Source organism: Gobio gobio (genome assembly GCF_949357685.1).
Source record: "Gobio gobio genome assembly, chromosome: 25".
NCBI lineage: Eukaryota > Metazoa > Chordata > Actinopteri > Cypriniformes > Gobionidae > Gobio > Gobio gobio.
In genome coordinates this window covers 28,492,255-28,517,437 of record NC_137121.1, presented here as the reverse complement: position 1 = coordinate 28,517,437, position 25,183 = coordinate 28,492,255, and the positions used below count along the sequence as shown (strand labels likewise).

At 38.1% G+C, this 25,183-nt stretch overlaps 1 protein-coding gene across 4 annotated transcripts in view; it reads right to left on the bottom strand.

Annotated features, from left to right (window-relative positions):
- Positions 1-24,420, bottom strand: part of osbpl5 (oxysterol binding protein-like 5) — an 89,483-nt gene extending 65,063 nt beyond the window's left edge. For 2 of the 4 annotated variants that reach the window (XM_079809870.1, XM_079809869.1), the window contains exon 1: positions 23,974-24,420. The gene's annotated coding sequence lies outside the window, so the exon portion shown is untranslated. The remainder of the gene's footprint in view (positions 1-23,973) is intronic. The other 2 variants (XM_079809868.1, XM_079809867.1) reach the window with 2 other exon arrangements.
- Positions 24,421-25,183: the final 763 nt, after the last annotated feature.

Sequence of the window (25,183 nt, the reverse complement as noted above, 5' to 3'; positions counted from 1 at the left end):
TCAGTCATAGAAACAGCGAGGAAGATCCCGAAAACTGGAGTTACTTTAATTTATATGCGAAGCTAAATATGGATCAGACAGTCTGGTATAAAGAGACGAGACCTACTGACAGATGAATACACGATTGTGATCGCCTATATGGTTTGTCTGATTTCTTCAAGTGGTCGTATTTACCATGTTTACTATAGTAGCTAATGGTTAGCGCAAATAGTCTTTTGCATGGCATATAAAATCGAAATGTCGTCTTTTGTGTTCAGCAGAAGAAAGAAATTCATACAGGTTTGGAAGAACTTGAGGGTGAGTAAATGATGACAGAATTTTTATTTTTGGGTGAACTATGCCTTTAACAGGCCTTGAAACAATGCCAGCTTTGAAAATTATTAACGGAACGGTTCACTTAAAAATGTCTGATTCTCAGAACCTGTCATTATTTACTCATCCTCATGTTATTCCAAACCAGTATTAGTTTCTTTCTTCTGCTGAACACAAAAGAAGATATTTTGAAGAATGTCAGTAACCAAACAGTTGATGAGCCCCATTGGCTTCCATTGTATTTTTTCCCCTACTATGGAAGTCAATGGGACCCATCAACTGTTCCTCAAAATATCTTCTTTTTGTTCAGCAGAAGAAAGAAATTCATAAAGGTTTGGAACAACTTGAGGGTGAGTAAATTACATACATTTCATTTTTGTGTGAACTATCCCTTTAAGAAGCCTTGAAACAATGCCAGCTTTGAAAATTATTAAAGGAATGGTTCACTTAAAAATTTCTGATTCTCAGAATCTGTCATTATTTACTCACCCTCATGCTGTTCCAAACCAGTAGGATTCTTTTTTTTGTCAACCCCCTCGATTCTGGTAACTGTCAACCATATCAACCAAATAATTAACAGAAATGACTCCAAAAATCATACTTTTATGTCTTTTCTTACACAAACTTATCATAACATATCATGTTATAATTTTCAGCTTATGAAGACTAGAAATATAGTCATATGAAATGATACTTTTATGTATTTTTGAAGCTTGAAAGCTCTAGTCCTGATTTATTGTATTTGCATGGATCAGTACATTCCTCAAAATTTCTCATTTTGTGATCCACAGAATGATGTTTAGGGAAACAGGTTTGGATTGACATGAGGGAGAGTAAATAATGGCAAAATGCTCACTAGTCTTTTGAAATATTGAGAAAAACCGCACAACACAAGCTCTAAAGTCTATATTGAATGCAGGCTGTGTTTTGAAACTAGGACTAGGTGTTTTAGCCTATGAGTTTTATTTATTCATTGGCGTGCGATGCATTAGAGCCCAGCTAATGGTGCCATGTCTGTACCTCAGCACTATTTTGAGCAGGTTGTGTTATTCCATCATAACCCTACATCACATAACACACTCCATTTAACACAGACTTTAATGTGTCTTATGTAGGTCAAAGCAAATGAACGAGAATTCAAAGACTTTGGTTAAAGAAGTCCCCCTCCCTCTCCAACGCCGCACTTAGCCTAATTTCTGAAGTTATTTGAGGTTTCCGAAATTACACCTTGTTTCTTATCCTTCACGTTTACCTTCCCATCAGCACTAATTGCAATCAAGGGCAGCAGCACTAAACATAACGTCTAATTACAAACGTCTGGATTACGAAAGCCGAATACCCTTCAAATATCCAGTACAATTGCAGAGTGTTTTAGGGTATATTTACACAACAACCATGTAGGGGTGTGCAATATATATAGTAGAGCTGCAACTAACGATTATTTTTTCTGTCGACTAATCTAACGATTATTTTTTCGATTAGTCGACTAATCTAACGATTATTTTCCCAGATTAATCTTATTATTCTTTTTTACTGATTATTGTATTTCAAAGAGGGTAGTGAATTTGTATATTATTTTAACATGAAATCAATGAATGATGACAATATTAATTGTATTTCAGGAAGGGTAGTGTACATAGTATGCCATTTTATAATGAAATATATGAACGCAAGAAGCTTTTTAAACATAATATATAATGATACTATTCATCATAAAATGTATACAGAGCGGGCCTAATAAGGAAAAGTTGTTTACTATAGTAGTTGAGTATGATTTACTTATTGATTTGTGTCAAAAGTAAACGAAAATGCACTTGTATTTATCTGCAAAAGGTTCACATACAGGAGCTTTCAGCATAGTTTTAATGTATAACTAGTCGTCTATTTTGAAGATACATGTGCATAAACAACGACTAAAGCTGCCAGAAGTTTTTGCCCAAACTTCAAAGACACATTTAAATGATTAAAGCTAGAGGCATATCTTAACTTTAATGTTACTTTAAATCATGCAAAGTACCTATACACAGCATGTTATTATGCATATGTGTTTGGGACAGAGGGGAACCGGGTCGCATTAACAGGAGATATATGCAGCCCATAATAAATAAAAGCACGAGACGTACTGGGGTCGGAGAAGAACACCGGAAAATGTGACCGTCTGTTGCAATACACGCGCCACGGTTCAGCTGCGCGAGAGAACACTGGCAGCAGGGTTGCCAGGTTTACACAACAAAACCCACCCATTCGTTACTCAAAACTAGCCCAAAACAAGCCCAATCGCGTTTCGGGGAGGTTCTCTGGTAAACATCGCGTTCGGGGGGTTAAATATGTGTGTTTTTTTGCTTCAACCCGCGGACATGAGACACAGCCCGCGGCAACAGTGTAGAAGTAGCCCAATTCCGCGGAAAAAAAGGGACTTGGCAACACTGACTGGCAGTGTGAAAGCTCTCGCTCTCCACGCGCACAACTTCTGCTCTGCCACCGAGTGCAGTGTGAAACCGGCGTTACAGAGCGAACAAAGCACAGTTTTACTCTGCTTCTGTTTAAAGTAGTCCCACACTTTTGAATGTCGCGGTCTGGCTTTATATGATAAATGATCATTTTCACTATGCCCGGGAGCAGGAGCTGCCATTATTCTAGATCTTCTGTTCCATTCTAGAACGTAAATAATGTGCCGCCGACGCGTCGACGCATTTCACGCACGTCGACGTATTTTCGTAGTCGACGTCATCGACGACGTCGACGCGTCGTTGCAGCCCTAATATATAGTCTGCGATCATATCGTAATTGTTGTTTTAACGATGTGCGATCTGACATTGTCGAGTAGCCTGTCCCTCACACCCAGAGAGTGCCCTGAAAAGTCAAGCCAAAGTATCTCGATGGCCCCCCAGGAGGCTGGTCCCAGTATAGCTCATAAACCCCGCCCTCTCCATGTAATCTAATGGGACGTGAGAAAAAACGAAACAATCAAATTACGCTTCCAATAATTTTAAATTCTTCCTGTAATTTTAGGTAGTTTTTATCACGCTGATGTAAGTTCAAGTGTTCATTTTTTAAAATAAGTAGTTAACTACTTTTAAAATAACTACTTTTAGTTAGTTATTTGATGCTATAAAAACTGGGTGTGACGTCATGATTAACAGCTGTCAATCATGAAGCACCAATGGATTTTTCCCCCAGGATTTTCAGGAGGAGATTGGAAAAGGAACACGCCACTATTTTTGAAAATGGGCTCATTTCCCAACTCCCCTATCTTCGGGTCTGGCGGTAGCACTTTTAGCATAGCTTAGCATAGATCATTGAATCTGATTGGACCATTAGCATTTCGCAAAAAAAAAAAAAAAATGACCAAAGAGTTTCAATATTTTTCCCATTTAAAACTTGACTCTTCTGTAGTTACATCGTGTACTAAGGCCGACGAAAAATGAAAAGTCGAGATTTATATAAAATAGAGATCCTGCGTAATAATCAAGGAACTTTACTGCCGTACCATGAGTGCAGCGGTGCAATGATATTACGCAGCACCTGAAAATAGGCTAACTTCCTTCAACATAACCAACGTGACAACCTCATCTTCAGTGTATTCTGGTTCAAATAGATAAAGTGCAGGATCTACACCAAAGTAAATATCTTCTGAATCATCTCTCAGAAATGTCTCCATGGTTACAAGGCACGTTGGTTATGTTGACGGAAGTTAGCCTATTTTCAGGCGCTCCGTAATATCATTGCTTAGAAATGATTGCATAATTATTATATGGATAAATTATTACATTGTTACAGTTACAAGCTGCATTATTGGTGAACATACAGCCGAGTGGTGATTTGTGAAAACATGCCCCTAAAACTAAAAGGAAAAATATTTATGTAAACATATTTTGTGTAAAGAAAATATGTTTCCTCCATAGTGACATTATTTTTATGATAATTAAATGCATTTATTAAAATGTATAACAGCATAAATAAAAAGTATGTTTTATAAATACTTATAAACACTTTACATAAAAAAACATGACTTTTTCACATTAATATGATGTTTCTTTTTTCATATTACAGTAATGGGAATTGTGCCTAATCGTGATCAATTAAAGTAATAAAATACTGCCTCAAACACACATAAAATAAACTGTCCTATTTCTTTCTATTGGTCTTGGGATGAAATGTGACCTGGACATGCGCTTGCATATTTCAAACAGAATTCAAATATGAATTTCTAGCAGAGAATCTTTCAACGACGTCTGTTTCTTAACATTTTGGTGACACTAATAGGCTCACTCTGAAAGCGCCAAAAGACAGATAAAATGTTCTGCACTTTTAATGGAGTCCGAGGGAGTACGTGCACATTCAGTACTGGGACACAAAAATTCCAGTATTTCTAGAGAAAAAGAACAGTCTTTCGCAGCATTAGATTAATATGATTTTTCACATGTGAAAGTGCTGATAGAATAATCCAACAAATACCAGCTCAACTGTTAAAGTAGAGGTTGGATTACCAAAAATGAGATGATTTATAATCTGACCGGAAAGAGGACAAATGCTAACGGACGTGATGACTGATGGCTTTAACATGATGGAAAAAGCATCAAGATTTTGACCTTTAGTGCCCTTTTCCCAGAGAGGCATATGTCTATTTCTGTCCTGATGTCCTCTGAGGTTATTGACTGAATGATGGTCAATAGAGCCCAGCTCTGGACTGCAATAATTAACACATGGTTTGGTTTGAGAGAATGCTAATGTAGCTTGAAGTGTGGACAAAACCAAATGAATGTATTGTGGGCGAACACTCAATTAAAATGGGGATGGGGGTGGAATTATGAGCTGTACACATTTAATAATCTGCTCTGGTCACCATTGCGTGGTTTGACATTGTTTGAATCTGATCTGATCTCCCACGGGGTGGGAGTCCATCTAAAGCGATCATTACGAATAACGATTTTTGAAGGAACATTTTGTCATTTACTCAGCCTCATGTCATTCCAAACCTATAATTTTCTTCCTTCTGTGGAACACTAAATATTCGAAAGAATTTCCAAGCTGCTTTTTTCTTTACAATACAAGTAGTAAACAATGGCTCTCAAGTAAAAAAAAAAAAAATGATAAACTTGTACTTGTACTTGTACCTCCGCTCAATTTTCATTTTCCTTCAGTACTCCGTCTGGGATTGCGGTATACTCTTAGGTTTTCTCCGAACAAATTTTTACCGGTCCAATCAGCGAACAGAGGGAGTGGCTGAGAACGATGACGTTGATGTCGTGCGCTAGTTTGAGTTGTAGTTCAGTAATGGCGGCGGAGAAAGATGCGAGCGAAGCCATTCATTCCGTTGTGGCACCGCTGCCGAATATCCAGAAGTTAAAGCCGGTGGAAGAACAAACTTTGCAGAGTTTTGTTGGTGGCAATGATGTTGTGTCCCGGGAAAAGCTTGATTTTCCAGCTCGCTCCATTAGTGGTTAAGGAGTTGGCTGAAGCCCCGGTAATTGTTTCTCGTGCGGTCGGAAGGGATTGTCATCATTTACAGGGGCTAGTCAGTGATTGCCGTCCGTCTCCCACCACCCGCGTAAAAATCCCTGGCCGAATGACCTACTGTTTTAGACAAACACCAAGGTCGTGTGGTAATTTAATTGTTTTTAAGAGTTTTTAAGAATATATCACTTCAAAATGTACTGTTTATATCCTTTTTGACCACTGCAGAGCACCGTGCGGTTGCGCTTCACTGTAATTTGGATGCATTTCTAGACTTGTATTTCTTTAAATGCTGGCAAGTATTTTCAAGAACAATATATTTCATCACCGCTCAAAAAATAAAAGGAAGAAAAGCATGTAAACATTTGAATTGGGCCGTTATTTACGACAGCATTTATTCTTATCATACCAAGCATATTATATTTTGCACGTGAGCAGCGCGTTCCCGATCACAAAACTCTCCCCTCCACTGTGAATAAATCACAATCCGAATGCACTGAGGTGGCTGCACATTTATTTTTACAGACTTCCATGTGAGAAATAAAGGCGAACGGTGCATGACATACGTCACGACCAAACGTTAGCGATTGGTTATGGCAGATCCAGAGTGGCTCTTGGCAGATCCAAATAGTTTTAAACTTCAACAGAGTACCCGCCTTCAAGGAAGTAAACGCTTGTCAATGGAGAGTGGCCAGACTCTCTGTACAAATGAAATGTACGAGAGTCTGGTAGGACCAGGCTACCTCAGAATCACAACCTGTAAGTATTATTAATAATTGAAGTATACATATTTTCTACCGGGTGTTCAAAATACATAGTTTTGTGATTTATATTGTGTATGTTTCCGGCTAACCAGCTAAATCACGTTATTACTGTCTTACTGAAATACTTCTACTCATCAGCTGTGAGCCACTATTACCTAAAACTGAGTCTATTAATGCAGTTTGTCTGTCGTTCTTACTACTTTGAGTAAAGATAAAGGATGGAGCAAGATTTGTTTTGCAAACTTTAATGTTACATCAGTCATTCACGTTAGTGGTCGGCTAACCTATGCATTGTCATTGATACAGTTCCCGCATGTGCACTGCAATAAATTAGAAACATACATGGGTTTGTTGATGGACACACACTTGTTAATGCTCATGAGGAATTACAGTTGCAACATCTCATAATGTACCTCAAAATGAGTAGTTTCCGGGTAAATAACTAGTTATTTTAATGTTTCATCATCGGACTTGCGCTCCGATTTATATGGTAAAAACTGACGTCATTGTTACGGTCTTTACAGTGTCTTTACAGTGCTTTAGGAAGCCTCCGCAGCTGAAGTTCAGTTATGGTAATGGACTGTAAGTGGTAGACCAATCACAACAGACTGGGCCATCTGGCCAATCGAGAGCAGAGTAGCTCATAGAAAGGAGGGATTTAGAGAGACAGATTCATCCGTTGAGTCGTTTGAGAATCATTGAAAAATGTGATGTGCAATGTATGTTATGAGAAAATGAAAGTGTTTTTTGACCTCTGATGCATGTAAACCTGTTGTGGGAGCCTTTACAATAACATAATAGGGGAATTTTACAATTTATATGGATTTTATATTATTATATAGATTATATACCAGATTATATACTACTTTTTATGTACTTCTATGGTTTTATTTTGTTCTTTTTAGAACTTAACAGCAATTTGTCACTGTTCTACTTTGTTTTATGGAAAAGGAGCAGCTTGAGCATTCAACTAAATATCACATTTTGTATCCCACAGAAGAAAGACATTCATATGGGATTGAAACGGTATGTGGGTGAGTAAATTTATTTTATTTTTGATTGAACTATTACTTTAATTCAAACTCAAACAGATAGTCCCACTAAGGGGTTTAATGATTTAACCAATGAGTTGCTTCAGTCATTGTTGGCTTGGAAACTAAGGAGAAAGTCAGAATCCAGAACGGCTTCATAGCAACAATGCTGATAATGACATAGGGGTGTTTCCCCACATTTCCTACTATAAAAAACATCACCAAAGCACGGTCATTAAAGCATTACAAAGTGATAGTTAGCTCAAATAATAGCTCACTATACCATCATTAACCGAGTCAACCCTGCAAAGGCCTTTTTGGTGAGCTGCTAGTTGTAATGATTTGATTTGAGATTCTTACAATGCAAAGTTTGCTTAAAAAAAGAATATCTAAGAATATCAGTTTGGAAATCTGGGACATTAAAAGTGACCTACAGACCTTGTATTAATTAAAGGGTCATTCCAAACCCTGGCCTTCTTTCTTCTGCGGAAGACGAAAGAAAATATTTTAAACAATGTTAACAGAAAATGTCCATATGATAAAAGTAAATGAGGTCCAATCAGTGTTTTTTTTGGACCCCATTGACTTTCATAGTGTGGATATTCTTAAAGAATAAAGAATAAATCTGTGTTCCACAGAAGAAAGTCAAAAAGGTTTGGAATGACATGAGGGTGACTAAATGACAGAATAGTAATGTTTAGATGAGCTATTCTTTTAAATACAATATACCTGGAAGGGTCACCGCTAAAATTCACAAGGCCAAAACAGCCCAACCTATCACACATTTATTTTAGGTATATTAAAGTCAAATCCATGAAACCTTGACCACGTCCTATAAAACTTTGTAAACATAACACAAATCATGCTTGCTCTGTCAATGATTAGATGCCCCATTTACACACACACACCTACAACCACAACATACAGTCTCGGTTGACAGTAAATTCTAGAGGAATCGTTTTGGTTTCAAAATGTGTTCAAGTCTTAACTACGCTGGTATTGATTCAGCTTGTTCATTGTTCCCGACATTGTTTCCCCTCCTGAATTGCTTAAAAATGTGCTCATGAGCAAACAATAGCAGCAAAAACCGAGGAGTGCGATAAGCTTCATTTTGAAATGTGTCTAGATAAAATAAGCTGCAGAGAAAATCAGAAGCATTTCTCATTCCTGTGAGCTTTATACAAAAACACTGAGGGGAAATGCAGCTGCCGGCCCCCTCTTATTCCTCTGATAGGCTGAAATGCCGTCTGGTGATATTTCCTCATTCAGCCAGCTTAAAAGCAGAATTGACCTCATGTCTCTCAGCACCTTTAAAAAAAAGTTCCCTGCTGCACAAACGCAAGCGTGAAAACTGACTTAAGAACAGAATTCATATTATTCAAGAGGGGGGGGGGGGGGGCTTCTTAAGGCCTGTTCATACTAACAATAACTATAAAGATACACACCAGCGGACAATATCATTCTGTTTATTCGAAGCGTGTGCATGTCTGTCACTTTAAATGCTTGAGCTTGTTACACCAGGATGGATTCTGATTTGCTGTCAATGCTGCTGGATAAAATCGTTCTAAAAGTGATTGCAATGATATCGTTTCTCTGTGCCTTTATCGTTATAGCTGTGGTTTGAACTCTGCTATTCTTTAATACTGAAAACGATTTTTAAAACTATATTTATCATTCTTGGTATGAACGGGCCTTTACTCTTCACTTTTGTTGAACTGGTTATTCCACCATGAAATAAACTAAATATCACCATACCAAAAGAGACTAAAAAGGTTTATAGATTGATTTTGCAGGACAACATGTTTTTAGTAGGGATGCTCATATTGACTGTTTAACCGTTAACCGAAAGTAAGAATTTTGACCGATTAATACTATCAGTTAAACGGTTTAAATGTTTTTTTTTTTTGCTGCATGGTTAAATAAAAATATGCTGTCTTTGTTAACTCACGAGTCGCGTCGACACGTGCAACCACACGTGTCTACACAGACGTATTTCGCAAAATGAAGCAATGGAAAAAAAGTAAGCCTCTATGTGGGACCATTTTGACTTGCAAAATATGCTACACGGTATTAAAATACAGCAGTAGTAACTTTACAAGCTCTAGACTGGTGGAAAGCAACTGAAAGGTGCTTCCCAAGGCTGGCCGCTCTAGCCATAGATATCCATAATAAAGGCTAGATGTCTTACGGCGGAGTCTCTTACGTCATCACCGGCGGCCATCTTGTCACAGGCAGGGCTCTGTGGTACCTGATGTAAGGCGAGTGATCTGCATGAACACAAATACTCTTATCTCACTGAAATCTTGACGGATTTACAAATGGTTTGATTTCTTACAAAACTTATTAAGGTTGGCTATAATTATGGATGCTTGAACAAATTATGAAAACATTTTCATAAGTATGCAGTGTCATAACTACATCTCTGACGTTTATAACAAACCAAACAGTTTGGAAATCGGTGGAAAATTGAGCAAGTTATGGTTATTTAAAATGAAAACAATGTTACGAGTGAGCGAGCTGCCTGTGACAAGATGGCCGCCTGGTGCGGATGTCGACCTCCATTGGCCAGCAGTGCGGACGAGACATCTAGCCTTTATTATGAAAATCTATGGCTCTAGCGAGACGTTATCTCTGTATTCCCGGGGCATCAGTGCCATCAGAAGCCTTGTTTAAAGCTTTTCGTAGTGTGGTTTTGGTAAAGTTTACTAAAGTAAACATTGCCACGCATGTTCTTCTTGTCGTTGTTTCCTGATGGTTTATAGAACAATTACTGCGAGTCGCCCTCGGTCGTTTTAAAGAATAGCACAACGGCGAGCACGTCGAGTAAACACGTCCCCAAAAAGACAAGGCGCGAGTACAGTCAGCGGAGGCTCGCGCTGCGGAGCCAGACAAAAGTATAAACAAGGCTTGAGAGGATGTTTTCTGTCAACAGGCTGCCCTCAAGACTAACCCCACATGAAAAAAACTATTCTGGTTCTTCAAAGCTTCAAGTGTGTTTTCGTTTTGTCATTTTAATTAGTTAATTATTGAGGTGAAAAATATTTAGTGTAGGCCTATTTATTTTATGCTTTTTATTTATATATTATTCGTTTTTTCTCTGTTGTCAGAAACGCTGCAGGTGCGTGAGCATTTGATAATGTGTGAATCCAGGTTCTGTTCTGTATGCTGCTGTTTGCACGGTAAAATAAACTTCGTATAAATAAAGTCTTTATAACTGGTCACAGCCATTTATTTAATGCCAATTCAATACTATAATCTTATCAGTTAGCGGTTAATAATCGGATAATGAGCGGCTCATTATCAAGTCAGGTGACAAGGTTCGGCCCAAAACTGACCACAATGGAAATCGCCAAAGCGCTGTACTGTTGCTATGATTACCTCATAGATAATATACACCGATCAGGCATAACATTATGACAGGTGAAGTGTATAACACTGATTATCTCTTCATCACAGCACCTGTTAGTGGGTGGGATATATTAGGCAGCAAGTGAACATTTTGTGTAAGGCGTAAGGATTTGAGCGAGTTTGACAAGGACTGGGTCAGAGCATCTCCAAAACTGCAGCTCTTGTGGGGTGTTCCCGGTCTGCAGTGGTCAGTGTCTATCAAAAGTGGACCAAGGAAGGAACAGTGGTGAACCGGCGACAGGGTCATGGGCGGTAAAGGCTCATTAATGCACGTGGGGAGTGAAGGCTGACCCGTGTGGTGCGATCAAACAGACGAGCTACTGTAGCTCAAATTGCTCAAGAAGTTAATGCTCTGATAGAAAGGTGTCAGAATGCACAGTGCATCGCAGTTTGTTTCGTATTGGGCTGCATAGCCATAAACAAGTCAGGGTGCCCGTGCTGACCCCTGTCCACTGCCGAAATGCACCAGGATGCACAATGGGTATTACATTTGATTTGCATTGTAATAACGAATATGATAATTTTGCATTAGAGCAATTAACATGCATGGCAAATGTGCTTAATTGTCAATCTTAAGAGTCCTAAAATAATAATTTTCGCCATAATGTTCTCATGTTCTCATGCAAAATATACATTTTGTACTCCACTTTATCTCCAAAGAGTCATTTAACAACTCAAGACGTCCATGCAATCAACCATAGTTCTTTAGGGTTTTTTGCAAAGCTTGTATTTTTAATAGAGACAAAATATAATAATGTAATGCAAACAATAAGTCTGATTTTTAAATTTTACAAACAACTACAAGAACTGAAACATTGCAGACTAGTTTAAGCCAGGTTGCCCATAACAGTAATGAACGTTTTCTGCTGAAATGGTTTGTGGGAAATCACAGCTGACCTCTCTCTGTACATCAACTCCCCATGGGCCGTTACTATACTCAGCCCCTACCAACCACCCACACCCACACACATCAGCGCTGTATGGTGGCGTGTTTGTTTACACTCTGCATCGGTTGCCAAGGTAAACATGAGCGGGGAGGGCTGGTAAGCAGCAGCGCCTCTGGCACAGGGGTGTGTGAAATCTGTCCCTTGCCATCCTGCATGTGCTCAATGCCACATGAGATCACTGTATGGAGTGCCGTTACTGTCAATGAAAAGACTTTGACTGTAAGCTCTTTTTCAAACCTCAAAACGGAACATGGTACAGCGATGGCTTCAGATGGTGATACTAAAATACTAAAATAAAATGAAAATTATACTGCTTCAAAAATGTACCCTCATTTAATTCCAAACCATCTGTTATTATACATTTCTGGGTTCCACAGAAAGAAAGAAAAAATCATAGGCATATGGTTTGGAATGACATGAGGGCGAGTAAATGATGACAAAATGTACATTTTCGGGTGAACTATTTCCTCATCTCTGGATATGAGCTGGGCAAAACTTGGCACAACCCTGCCTAGATTTCTTCCTCCTCACAATTCACCTCTTGTATGTTTATATTTCCATTCTTCCCTTAGCGTTCTTCCGACATACGGAGGAGAGAACAGACTTGTTTACTCTTCATGAAGCACAGTCAGGCGTTAAGTACAGACTTGATTGGAGTGTTTATGTACCTTCGAATATCTAGTGGGGCCAATTACGGCTCAGGACAGCCCAATCTCTGAGGATGCGTTCTCCGCCGCTGCACAAAGATCTCAGTTTCCAAATGGCATAACATGAAGGGAACACTGTGATCCGTTTAGTTTCTTCGAATCTGTGACCAATTTTGGATCACGCTCATGCTCATTGTTCACTTCTTTGAATCCTTTTTAACTAGGTTGTATTTTAGACTGCTAGCTAGCATAAAACACTAGCATGAAACATTTGTGTTTACATTTCCACTTGCTTAACCCTTAACCTTCCTCAGGCAACCTTAATTTAACTTGAAATAATTATTTATTATTCATTTATTATTTACTGATAATCTAGTAATTTAAAAAAAATGCATTAAAAATAGAAAAAAATATAATTAAATAAGCTTTCTGGACAAACAAAATTATATTATTAAGTATAATTTTAGGGCTTGTCGCAGCTCATGGATGATCTGAATCAGGTTTATTACAGAGAGACTATTTTATACGGTTAATGCAGCTGTGGACAGAATTATTGTCCCCCTTGGTAAATTTTAACAAAGAAGCCTGTAAAATAAATCTGCATTGTTAATCCTTTATTTAAAAAAAAAATATATATATATATATATATATAATAATAATAATAATAATAATAATATTATATATATATATATATATATATATATATATATATATATATATATATATATATATATATATATATATATATATATATATATATATATATATATATATATATATATATATATATATATATATATATATATATATATATATATATATATATTCACAAAAACCTAACCTTTCATTGAAGTAAAAGATTTGGACATGTGGGGAAAATGTTTTTCTCCAAAACACGTTGGACATAATTATTAGTATCCAAGATAACAGATCTGAGTCTTCTTCTCTAATGCCTGATGAGTTTGGAGAACACCTGACAAGAGATCAGAGACCATTCCTTCATACAGAATCTCTCCAGGTCCTTCAGATTCCCATTTACCATTTATTGGGTCTAATTTAGCAATGTCCCTTTACTCTTTCCCCGCCAAACACAGAATTTTCTGTAATTTTGTGAGAAAACTCGTACATTTCATTTGTACAGAGAGTCTGGCCACTCTCCATAGACAAGTGTTAAATTCCTTGAAGGCAGGTACTCTCTGTTGAAGTTTAAAACTATTGGATCTGCCCAGAGACACTCTATATCTGCCATAACCAATCGCCATCGTTTGGACGCGAGTCGTGGCGCATGTCATCTCAAACTAGCGCACAACATCAACATCATCGTTCTCAGACACTCCTTCTGTTCGCTGATTGGATCAGTTAAAATTGTGTGCTGAGTGCTGAAGGAAAAGGAGAATTGAGCGGACGTAGGAGGCCGGAGCCAGGCTAAAAACACTTCCCCACCATAAACGGAATTTTCTGTGTTTTCAAATGTTATACGGTAGGGGGTGCTTTTACACATCTTCTGAAAGAGTACAGAATCTCCTGATCAAAACACACCACCTGCTCGCGTGTAACTAAAGAGTGTGCGCTACCAGCACAGTATAACGGCTGACAGGACAGGAAAGCAGTTTTCTGAAGTGAGAGAGATTTTTTATTTCATAACAAGCTACGAAAATGACGATGTTGCCCTAACCCGACCTGGCTAAATGGGGAAACTGGCTCTCTTTGTCCTTCCACCATGCAACTTGAGCGATCACGCAAGTCACATGACATGCACTTGGAAGACAAAAGTTTGTGTATATTTAGTAAATAATAGGGGTGTAACGGTACACGTATTCGTATTGAACCGTTTCGGTCCAGGGCTTTCGGTACGGTGCGCGCGTGTACCGAGCGGTTATGAATGCAATCTTTAACAGTTAACAGTCGGCTTGTTTAAAACGCGGAACACACTTCAATCCGAGTCCCCATATGAACATATTGAGTATTCAGTCCATTTTATCACGAAATTCAAACGATAAATGCCGTTTTAACGCTCTATAATGTGACATGACTGATAGACGCGTATCAGTTCAACTTCAAGCGGCAGCGCGCGGCGCGCTTGAGTAAACGCGATCATCTCTTCTAAAGAATAAACATAAATTAATATCTTAAGGTACACCATTTTTTTCATTAAACCACTGTTGAATAAAAATGAATAAAAAGCAATTTTGTAAAACTGCTGTACCGAATCCGTACCGAACCGTGACTTCAAAACCGAGGTACGTACCGAACCGTCAGTTTTGTGTACCGTTACACCCCTAGTAAATAATATTATTATAAGAATATTTAGTAAAAAATAGAGCTCTTATTAGTTGTTAAAAGTGTACTAATTAATTACTATTTAATCGAATGTTAAGGAAGAATTAACATTCTATTAACACCCCTATTAAAGAGCATATAAATCAAAACGGCCTAACGTTACTGAATGAGATGTCGACCCAGGACAAGCTATTAGAGGTGTTGATGGACTCCATCACTCCATCTGTGTTTTAATCATCGTTCTGAATCCGATCTGGATGTAGTCTTTGACAAAAAGGTGAACATTTTCTCAGCTCTTTGCTCAAAATGTAGCTTTTTTTAATGAAACTTAGCCACGTGCAAATGTTGATAAAAAAGGAAGGCATGAACCCAGCAATGAACCCAGCAACCCTCTCAGTTAACCATATACCTGATATAGTCACTTCTAGCCAAAATAACCTTGAATTTGGTTACATGTCATTTTTGCCAAAGCAACTTGCGAGATGTATGATATTCCATCACGTAAGCAAAGTCAACAGTGATCACAAGGAGTTTGATTTCATTTCTTTGGCATGTTTATGTTCTAGATGACTAGTCTATTCTTAGGCTATGGTTAGACGTCTTAAATTTTCACTGACAGCCCAAACTTTGCCTTGTTTTAGCCTAGACCTCATGACTGTTTGGACGGCTATTAGATGTCTTTTATACAACAAAATATTCTGGGGGCCATGAAACTTTTCTGAAAATTATCAAAAATGCTGGCGGTGGCTGGAAACTTTTTTCTAAAATACTGACAGGGAAAGAGTTCAATTAATTTTTCAATTTTTGTGACTATAGGTTGTACATGCAGCTACAGAAGCTAAAAGAGCTAGCTATTGAACACTAGCATTGAAGCATTTGTTTACATAGCGTCAATTATGTTGTGGACATTACTGTAGTGGACAAAGTAGCACACACACTCTGAAATGTTGAGTTGCAGTGCTCATGGGCAGTCCCATTAAATTGTGCTTTTGCTATATTCGGTTTCCTTTTCCATTTCCACCTGTCATGTCCTGTTCTCTTTCCACTATATCTAAAATGTCCTACAAATGTTCCCCATCTTTCTGAGCACTTTGCTGTGTCATTCTGTTAGCCCCCCGTGAGTGTGTGCAGAATAGCACACACTCTTTTAACATAGTCACACCGCAGCCTCAGAGGAGGGAAAGTAGGGCAGGATGTCTTCCACTGCTCCAAACGCTAAGGCTAGGAGAACTTGAACAGCAGCCTGGAGCATCTGATGCCATATAGACTTGATGAGGGAGGGGGGGATAATCTAGAATCTTCCACTGTAAATTACAGAGTGTGTCAATCATGGCTTTTTAAAGGTAAAATTAATAAATTAAGAGATTATGAAACTACAGGCCAGAGAAATTAAACCCTCCAGCCAGACCATTGTTATTGGCAACATTGTGCTAGATGATGTAGGTGAATGCTAGATGTCTACAAATGTAGCATTAACAATAATAACCTACATCAGCAGATACTATATTCAATTTTGACAGGCATAAAAAATGTACAATGGGGTACACAACATATCGTGTATCCATATTATTTACCATAATCATTCACCAAGGAGCCAATGTTTGGCTGGTTAGCATTAGCAGTTAGCACCTGCTGGTAAATGCCACAAACATACCATTCTAGGCCTAAAAGTATCTTTCTCCATTGTTAAACATTTCTGTGGTCCCATGAGCAAAGATGGCAAATTTCAAACTTTGACTTCTGGGGCTAAAATACATTGTAAAAGTCAAATCATGGTTCATAAAGGAAGGAAAAGAGGGAAGTTTAGTTCTGTGTACACACATACACTTAGCTGAGCAAACATGCCATGAGCTACTTTACTCAATGGAAAACAAATACAGCATGACTGATATTAGACTCCCAAAGCCAGAGATTAGCACACTATTAAAGTTCACAACTTAGATCTGTTTATTACATTTAGTTTCTGTACAAATGCCTTTCGGAAATGCATACAACATTGAGAAAATTAGCCTACTGCCCTCGGACAGAAAAAAAACTGCTGCACTTATATATATATATATCAGGCTGGTATTGAGCTGATTTTTTTTCTAAAGGGAAGCAGAAAAACTGCGCCATATCTACAGAATTAGTAAGAGATGAATGAAGGATGACAGAGGCAGGAAACTATCATGTTTGGAATCTAAGGGTGGGAGAAAGTCGTGTTCCCATCTGCCCACATACAATACATAACACAGTAGGGTGACCTATGGCTTCTTCACAAACTTCCTCCAGAGTAATGCAACATCTAGAGTAATGAACATTCAATATGAATCCGAACAGGCTACTTCTTGTGTTGGATGCTAGACAGTAGATGACTATATAGCCTCAGTAGTGTACTTTCAGTGGCCTGTAAATATTGGATCACTGATACACTTTGTAAACCATTGGTATTATTCCCAAGCAATAGTCTTTTGCCTAACAACGCAGGCAGTGAGATCTTAGCATATTGGATTAGGTGTAAAGGTATTAAGCAGGATGCTTTTAATAATGCCGGCGGTTCCGCAAATAAACATCTTTGCAGATCTTCAGACATCTAGATGCTGTCAAACACCAGAACAGAGAACTAAAAGGACATTCTATAATGCTCCAATAACAACACACCAGTCCAAACAAAGCTAAACCATGAGATAATCCTTTAGCATTAGCATTTTCCTAACATTTAAAAACTTTGAAGTAGGGATGCATGGCATTGGAATCGGCCGATAAAGGCTTAAAATGTAATCATCAGCATCGGCCTGATATGAAAAAAATATGCTGATATGCCTTGCCTATAAGATAACTGGATTGTATTGCTGGATTTTGGATTGCCACTTTGAACTTGAGCATACCAGAACAGAATGGCACGTCCGGTTTGCGATACCCGTCAACAGTCACTAGCGTGTGCAGCAGCCTCCCCCAGGTATTTGTGACCATCCCGTAAGAAATTTTATTTTTTATTTAGGGGGATGCTGTAGGCCTACTTGTTAGACTGATAAAATGGAAAGTCAAAAACACAAGTTTTTGCTCCAACTAAAATGTATAATTAATGTATAATTCCTGCACAGGAGAGACTTAAGGCTTGTTCACACCAAGAGCAATAATTATAAAGATAACAATATTAGTGTCCACACCACCAAACGGGTTTGGCAAGTTTGATCTCTTTTCAAAGACGACACATGGCAGATTATTGCTGAAGTGAAAACTGTTTAAAAAAGTGAACTTGAAAAAAGTTACAGAATTTTACGTTTATTGTTATGAAAAATGCACAAAAATACTATTTTCAATTTTTATCTGAAATATATACTTTCGAAAACAAATTTTACTCTAAAACTGCAAGAAAAATCAAAGCCATAAATCTAAACAAGTTGTGTTTCAAATGTGAGCTTGATATCTCAAAAACAATTAGCTTGTTTGGGCGCAGTACCAAACATTTCCACTAGATTAAATTATTATCCTATTCATTTTCAATGCGGCCATTTTTGACCACGAGGAGTACAAGTTTGACTATTTTTTCAGGACCATTTAAAGGGTTAGTTCACCCAAAAATTAAAAAGCCTTTCATGAAACTCATCCCTCATGTCGTTCCAAACCCGTAATGTTCATCTTCGGAACACAAATGAAGATATTTTTGATGAAATCTGAGAGCTCTCTGATCCCCCATAGACAGCCATTTAATTAACAATTTCAAGGTCCAGAAAGGTAGGAAAGACTCTGTTAAAATAGTCTCATCATGTGACTCCAGTGGTTCAACCTTAATTTTATGAAGCGACGAGAATTCTTTTTGTACGCAAAAAACAAACAAAAATAACTACTTTATTCAACAATCTCTTCTCGTCTGTGCCAGTCTCCTACGCTGTTTACGTTGTAAATACTTTCAAGCTCGATGGCAGAATGGCGTAACCGTTTCCCACGTTTCTGGATCTTGAAAGTGTGAATTACATTGCTGTCGGATTTCATCAAAAATATCTTACTTTGTGTTCTGAAGATGAACGAAGGTCTTACAGGTTGGGAACGACATGAGGGTGAGTAATCAATGACAATTTTCATTTTTGGGTGAACTAACCTTTTAACCTTTCGAATCATGTCCATGATTTTTTTTGTGTGTTCACATAGAAAGTGTCAAAACCTTTACCAAGTTTCGTACCATTCTGATGAAGTAAAAACTACTAAAAAAACAAAACGTTTGGTAAAAAATGACCAAAGAACACCAGAGGGTTAAATAATGAAGACATCACTAACAAATTAAGTAAAAGTGTAATTAATATTTAATATAGTGCATATAGTATTTAGCAAAATGCTGTTCCCTAGAGTTATTCTTTCTAGCGAACTAATGAGTTTATGGACACTGAATAGCTTTTTTGAGGAAAATGTAACATTAAGTGAACACTGATTGAGCAATTACATGAGACATACATTTTGGTAAGTCATTCAATATCTTTCAAAATGCCTTTTGATGAGGAGATTAGATGATTGGTTCATGTGCGCTTGATACGTGCTGCCACTTAAACGGAAGCAACTACAGTGATCCGTCATAATGAGTGCATTAATGAGCGCCAAAACAGACAAAAAAAATGACAGATTATTGGATAACAGGCGCACCGCAACTGTATATGATGATAAATGTGTTCGCACGCACAGTCTTACACCAACTGTCTTGGGGAAAGGTCTTAAACGATTTAAGCAATGCCTGATTGGCACACCTAAAATCAATTTGCATGTACAACAACCCAGATAGGCCCGATCAGGGCTACGTTTCTCAAAGTAGATCAAAGAGACCATTGGTGCCTTTGGGAAACTCCATCCCGTTCAGCAGAAAAACTAGCTTTCAAAGTCACCATGAAACCAAACTGGACCATTCTTATTTTTTGTTCATGGAACATTGCAAGTATTTATAAATGATTTAACAATGCCCATCATTATTCATTTGAATTCATGTGTATAGTAATCTTTAATCAAAGTAAATTCCCCTCCCTCTTGCAGCTCATCTCTTCTCTTCTCTTCTCCTGGTGCCATGTGTTCCCCAGGTAAGAGACGCACACACACACGGCCATCCACATGATGTAAAAGAAAACGTGATTCATCAGACCAGACCACCTTCTTCCATTGCTCCGTGGTCCAGTTCTGATCCTCACGTGCCCACTGTTGGTGCTTTCGGCGGTGGACAGGGGTCAGCATGGGCACCCTGACTGGACTATGCACTCCTTTACACAACAAACTGTGATGCACAGTGTATTCTGACACCTTTCTATCAGAACCAGCATTAACTTCTTGAGCAATTTGAGCTACAGTAGCTCGTCTGTTTGATCGCACCACACGGGCCAGCCTTCTCTCCCCACGTGCATCAATGAGCCTCCGCTGCCCATGACCCTGTCGCAGGTTTACCACTGTTCCTTCCTTGGACTAGCCTCAAGATGTTGGGTCTGGGAACTCACCATTGGCAGGGCTCAATCCGAGGGACGGGGTAAACGGTTGTCTTTCAAATTCCCTCTGCACGCAATAGGATAGCGCTACATCCAAACAGAGCAACGTGAGAAGGTGAAGCGGAGCTAGTTGATAGATTAAACTTTCGCCGTATCCGGTCGGCAAAACTCCGAACACATCTTCCTTTCTTAAGAATGACTTCAGTGCCGTTCTTTGTTCTTTTCTCAAAGAAAATCTTAACTTCAAGTCTTCCAGAGTCACAGCCAAAGCCGGTTCGAAAGACCGCTGTTCGCCAGCTTCTTTGTTTACAAGTAGCCTGGCACGCGGAACCGCCGCAACTCTGCCACCATTATGTTAAGCCCGCCCACCGACTCTATACACGATGTGATTGGCCTGACCAGAGTTTGGTTTTTCCAGCTCGCAAGCCAACGGAGAGTTGCTAGACGACCCTGACTGCAAATAAAATTTGCTGCGGCTAAAGTGCGTCTAGATTTCTAGGCTATCCTTGGACCACTTTTGATAGATACTGACCACTGCAGACCGGGAACACCCCACAAGAGCTGCATTTTTAGAGATCCTTACACTTGCCCATTTTTCCTGCTTCGAACACATCAACTTTGAGGACAAAATGTTCACTTGCTGCCTAATATATCCCACCCACTAACAGGTGCCGTGATGAAGAGATAATCAGTGTCACTTCACCTGTCAGTGGTCATAATATTATGCCTTATCAGTGTACATCACAATAGGGAAGAAAAGAACTTCCGTTTCATGCCGACTTAAGCTTTTACATGCCCATTAATAAATAGACAATGCAACGTTTTCTTTGCACTTGATGTTAAAACATAACACAGCTTTTGTTACCTGAGAAAGGAACACAGTTTTACACAACCTTGCAAGTTAGAGTTAGACGCATAATCAGAGTTAGACTGTGCATGTTAATGCACTCATTATTAACAATTTTCAATGTTTGGAAGATGAACACATGGTCTAATGCTGTATTTTTTAAAACAGTTTAGGCTAGTTTTCATTCATATCAGATGGCAAAAGATGTTTTTCATGTTGTACATTGTGGATTAGCTTTATTGTGTGTTCTTATAAGAGTATAGATATATAATAGCGGCCGTGAAAATGAAAATAAGCATCCAGTAATCATTATCAGCCTGAAGTTCTACATCAATGCATCCCTAAGTGCAACAACAAGAGTTTATAAACCGTTAACAACATAAAAAAAAATAATGAAAATCAAGCCCACTCACATGTAAATGCACTTCTAGAAACAACTTGGCCATATTTCAAGCTTCCAAGCATGAGCCAAGCATGAGTAATCAGCAGTTCCTATTGGACGGCGGTGCTTGTGGATGAGAGGCTAAATATGAAGAGTTTGGCACTACAGGAATGTAGCAGCTCCAAGCAAATTAACACGGAGCTCTGTTAAAAATGTTGTCAAGATGCTAAAACCAAAAAAGCGACAATCTTGTAACCTCGAAGTCAATCTGAAACAGCATTTCCAAACCGTTTTATCTTCACAACATGGCATATTTCCAAGGGAAACAGGATATCCAACAAAGAAACCATCTAGGTTGGGAGTTTTTACTTATTTCGATTTTGTTTGTTCATTTATCCAGTGAGAATTGAAGTGTTCTTGGAGTACACCTTCCAACTTCCATTGGTCGAAAAAACTAATAGTCCCACCCCAAACTGACGCTATTGGCTGAGCCAATGTTGCGCTTCAAAACACAAAGAAATGTGATAGTACTACAAAGCCACAGTGTTTACTGTTTTCAAGGGGATTGACATGACATTAAAATCCAACCACAGCTCTACAGCATTAGGTATCAGAACCCGTTGTAAAAAGCTCAGCTGAACATACAGGAAGTGCAGACTGACCAGCCAATGACCCCTTAAAAAAAGAATTCAGCTGTCTGGAGTTCTCACAGAGAGCAATCAGCGAGAAAATCCACACAGTTGGAACAGGAGGGTACGAATAAATTAAAGAACAAACACTGGGCTGTTAGGGCAGCTTGATTCTTCTTTGCTCTTCCCAACATGTCACTGGAGACTTCTGTTCTAGCAATCTGGTTCTGAATGTCAACTAGTGGTCGGCCGCTTCAATGAGCAGGGTTTAAATGCAATGTGCTATATCCTATATCTAGATATATTTATCCCAATGAAAGAGAAACATATTAGGCCGCCACACTATTCACACCCTACTGCTGGTGGGAATGGAATGACTTTGGCTGATGTCAGCATTAGGGTCTGAGGTACAAACAAACAGCACTTCGAAAGAACAAAGACAGCGATGCTATTTGTAGCATCAAATACTAAAACAAAAATAATATTAATATAATATATTGTTAATAATAATAAGGAGAATATATATCATCAGTATAATATGTGACCCTGGAGCACAAAACCAGTCATAAGTCTCACGGGTATATTTGTGGCAATAGCCAATAATACATTGTGTGTGTCAAAATTATCGATTATTCTTTTATGCCAAAAATCTTTAGGATATTTAAGTAAAGATCATGTTCCATGAAGATATTTTGTAAATGCCCTACCGTAAATATATCAAAAATGTATTATTAGTAGTAATATGCATTGCTAAGGACTTCATGTGGACAACTTTAAAGGAGATTTTTTTCAATATTTATCAGATTCCAGATTTTCAAATAGTTGTATCTCGACCAAATATTGTCCTATCCTAACAAACCATAAATCAATGGAACGCTTATCTAATGTACACATCGCAATTTAAAAAAATTTACCCTTATGACTGGTTTTAGGATCACATATAATAATATTATATATTATATTATTTTTCCCATTATTGTTTATTTATTATTATTAAACTGATGGATGGTCAGTAAAGCATTCACCCTTCAGCAGTGCCTATTATAATTGTATTAAAAATAAATATAATAATAAATAGTATTGTATAATATAATATAAAACTATATCAAACATTGTTGGTTTAACAAAAAAAAGTAAGTTAAATGGTTGCCTTAAACATTTGAGTTCATTGAGATAAAAAATTTGAGTTAATACAATGAAGGAGATTGGTTTCATAAACAGAAACTCTAAATATTATGTTATCTAAACCGCATTAATTGCATTAAGTTGATTTGACATAAGAAAAAAAACTGTGATAACAAATCATGAATATTACATGTATTTACAATATGAAACTATCGCCGTTAAAGCAAAAAGGCGCCATAAACAAGTTAAAATATGAAAATATCATTTTAAAATGTGATTATATTGTTAAACAATATTGATATTCAAATGTGAATATTTAATGTCCTAATACAACAGTGCATTCGGCTATTTGGACTTGTATGGATGTCTGACAGCTGTGAAGGTTTTTGCCAAAATAATTCTGTTCAATCATGTCTAAATAAGGGAGGGGACGGGTGGACAGTAAGCGACTTTACAGTATGAAATGTCACATCATGAAGAAAAATATAACGGAATAATGCAGCGTTTTAAAGGAATCGTGCTGGTTAGGGAGGGATGGATGGATGCCGGAGAAAATTCAATAATCATATTCACATCCAAATGCAAATAATCAGCTATGCTCGTTGTGGTTATTTATGCTAAACAGCCCATCATTGTACCCTGATTCAAACCACAACAGCTGTAATCCAATCATAGGCTATCATATTGTATCGCAGATTTGTCTTACCTCTGTTGCAGTCGCAACTTCAGCCCTCGAAGATAGAAACGTGGCAGGGGATCTAGACGTATCCGAACGACTTCATATCGGTTCGAGAACGGGTCGATTTGGCTTTGCTAGGGTCCAGATCACTTCAACAGACGTCAATCATGTGGGCTTTTACATGGGATGGAACTGTGAGTGAGCCGCTCGCGTTTGTCCCGAAACAAAGTAACGCTCGCGCCTTATGCCGTCTCAAAATGTGGAAAGGCCGCTCGAAACGCTGTTTTCCAAACGCGATACAGTTGGAAGTTGAAAGTTAACCGCGCACACCTGCATCCTCAAGAGGTGGAAGATGGTGGAGAGATAAAATAGCGGTCCATAGCATGCCATAACCGCTGGCGTACAGCTGTATTCTGGGAGCGCGGACGGCAGGAAATGCCTTTGGAGGAAAGGAGGCGCTTAACCAGCCGGAGTGGTGGAACAAACGCGGGCGCTGGATTTAACCCTCATGCAGCCTGACGTCATTCTAGACAGCAGAACTTTTCACCTTCATCATGGTCTGTTTCAGCTATTTAAGTTTGAAAGAAAATCATATTCAGGTTATGAATGAACAGTGCTACAGTATCTGAATGAATACGTCCTATTATATAACACAATACAATATATATTTCATTCATTTGTATTCAGTCATTTTCCCTTTGTTTGTTAGTTAAATAGTAAACTAACTATGGGCACAGATAGATAGATAGATAGATAGATAGATAGATAGATAGATAGATAGATAGATAGATAGATAGATAGATAGATAGATAGATAGACAGACAGACAGACAGACAGACAGACAGACAGACAGACAGACAGACAGACAGACAGACAGACAGATAGATAGATAGATAGATAGATAGATAGATAGATAGATAGATAGATAGATAGATAGATAGATAGATAGATGGTGAGAGGTGTAATGACAGGAAAGGTGCTAGGCTGCCCTCTAGTGAAACAAGAAAACATTTTTTTTTACCATGATGTGCAAGAACAACGCAGAGCACTTTGTTAAAGGACCAGTTGAACCAACTGTTTTGTGGCCATTTTAGTCAGATTAGATCTTGTGTCTTTGTGACTAAGTGCAAATAGCAATAGATGCTATTTACACTAAGTGAAAATAGTGATGTATGCTATTTAGGGAGAGTGGGGATATTTGCAACATGGCTTATTCCTTCAATCAGGAATGAACTAG